We start from the raw sequence: 3284 nt of genomic DNA on the forward strand, positions 1-3284 counted from the left end.
GCAGGCAGAAGGAAGAACTGCTTACCCAAACGTTGAATGAAGAATTCCTTCGTATAGAGAAGAGCCCATAGTCTATAGACCGAGCAGCACTCACATTTTCCAGTCTTTTTCCATAACCAGACTCATAACTGTAATAAAGTGAACTACCAGCAAGTCATTCATGGACTCCATTGTGGCCCCACAAATTTAAAGGCAATTAAAGGGGATATCCAGCTTCCAAAAAATATCTACAAATACATCCACAGCAGTGCTAAATCCCCACTGTTCCCATGTGCACCCTTTTCTTGGCTTTATTTGACTTGAGACTCCTTGTATCCCTCTTATTTACATGCAGTGAATCTATAAACAGACTACATTTCCCATGATGCATCTCCCTGCTCTCACATCCAATGAAATCACAGGTAATAAATCACTCTCACATCTGAGATCACATGATGCTCACTCCCCCTCTCCCCTGTGAGCAGCAAACACAGAGAGTGAGAGCAGGCAGATGCATCATGGGAAATGTAGTTTGTTTGTAGGTTCATTGCATGTAAATAACAAGGAGCAACAAGTAAAATAAAGCCATGCAAAGGGTGCAAAAGGGAACAGTGAGGATTTAGCATTGCTGTGGATGTATTTGCAGATATTTTTGGAAAGAGGATAACCCTTTAAAGGGGGTAGCCAGACCATATCACAACCACAGTGATGTCACAGTACAGAGATAATACACACAGTGATGTCACAGTACAGGATAATACACACAGTGATGTCACAGTACAGGGATAATACACACAGTGATGTCACAGTACAGGGATAATACACACAGTGATGTCACAGTACAGGATAATACACACAGTGATGTCACAGTAGAGGGATAATACACACAGTGGTGTCACAGTACAGGGATAATACACACAGTGATGTCACAGTACAGGATAATACACACAGTGATGTCACAGTACAGGGATAATACACACAGTGATGTCACAGTACAGGATAATACACACAGTGATGTCACAGTACAGGATAATACATACAGTGATGTCACAGTACAGAGATAATACACACAGTGATGTCACAGTACAGGATAATACACACAGTGATGTCACAGTACAGGGATAATACACACAGTGATGTCACAGTACAGGGATAATACACACAGTGATGTCACAGTACAGGATAATACACACAGTGATGTCACAGTGGAGGGATAAGACACACAGTGATGTCACAGTACAGGGATAATACACACAGTGATGTCACAGTGGAGGGATAAGACACACAGTGATGTCACAGTACAGGGATAATACACACAGTGATGTCACAGTACAGGGATAATACACACAGTGGTGTCACAGTACAGGGATAATACACACAGTGATGTCACAGTACAGGATAATACACACAGTGATGTCACAGTACAGGGATAATACACACAGTGATGTCACAGTACAGGATAATACACACAGTGATGTCACAGTACAGAGATAATACACACAGTGATGTCACAGTACAGGATAATACACACAGTGATGTCACAGTACAGGGATAATACACACAGTGATGTCACAGTACAGGGATAATACACACAGTGATGTCACAGTACAGGATAATACACACAGTGATGTCACAGTAGAGGGATAAGACACACAGTGATGTCACAGTACAGGGATAATACACACAGTGATGTCACAGTACAGGGATAATACACACAGTGATGTCACAGTACAGGGATAATACACACAGTGGTGTCACAGTACAGGGATAATACACACAGTGATGTCACAGTACAGGATAATACACACAGTGATGTCACAGTACAGGATAATACATACAGTGATGTCACAGTACAGAGATAATACACACAGTGATGTCACAGTACAGGGATAATACACACAGTGATGTCACAGTACAGGATAATACACACAGCGATGTCACAGTACAGGGATAATACACACAGTGATGTCACAGTACAGGATAATACACACAGTGATGTCACAGTACAGGGATAATACACACAGTGATGTCACAGTACAGGGATAATACACACAGAGATGTCACAGTACAGGATAATACACACAGTGATGTCACAGTACAGGGATAATACACACAGTGATGTCACAGTACAGAGATAATACACACAGTGATGTCACAGTACAGGGATAATACACACAGTGATGTCACAGTACAGGATAATACACACAGTGATGTCACAGTACAGAATAATACACACAGTGATGTCACAGTACAGGATAATACACACAGTGATGTCACAGTACAGGATAATACACACAGTGATGTCACAGTACAGGGATAATACACACAGTGATGTCACAGTACTGGATAATACACACAGTGATGTCACAGTACAGGATAATACACACAGTGATGTCACAGTACAGAGATAATACACACAGTGATGTCACAGTACAGGGATAATACACACAGTGATGTCACAGTACAGGATAATACACACAGTGATGTCACAGTACAGGATAATACACACAGTGATGTCACAGTACAGGATAATACACACAGTGATGTCACAGTACAGGATAATACACACAGTGATGTCACAGTACAGGGATAATACACACAGTGATGTCACAGTACTGGATAATACACACAGTGATGTCACAGTACAGGGATAATACACACAGTGATGTCACAGTACGGGGATAATACACACAGTGATGTCACAGTACAGGGATAATACACACAGTGATGTCACAGTACAGGGATAATACACACAGTGATGTCACAGTACAGAGATAATAAACACAGTGATGTCACAGTACAGGGATAATACACACAGTGATGTCACAGTACAGAGATAATACACACAGTGATGTCACAGTACAGGATAATACACACAGTGATGTCACAGTACAGAGATAATACACACAGTGATGTCACAGTACAGGATAATACACACAGTGATGTCACAGTACGGGGATAATACACACAGTGATGTCACAGTACAGGGATAATACACACAGTGATGTCACAGTACAGGGATAATACACACAGTGATGTCACAGTACAGGGATAATACACACAGTGATGTCACAGTACAGAGATAATACACACAGTGATGTCACAGTACAGGGATAATACACACAGTGATGTCACAGTACTGGATAATACACACAGTGATGTCACAGTACAGAGATAATACACACAGTGATGTCACAGTACAGGGATAATACACACAGTGATGTCACAGTACAGGGATAATACACACAGTGATGTCACAGTACAGAGATAATAAACACAGTGATGTCACAGTACAGGGATAATAC

The sequence above is a fragment of the Leptodactylus fuscus genome, chromosome 9, assembly GCF_031893055.1.
Source record: "Leptodactylus fuscus isolate aLepFus1 chromosome 9, aLepFus1.hap2, whole genome shotgun sequence".
Classification (NCBI taxonomy): domain Eukaryota; kingdom Metazoa; phylum Chordata; class Amphibia; order Anura; family Leptodactylidae; genus Leptodactylus; species Leptodactylus fuscus.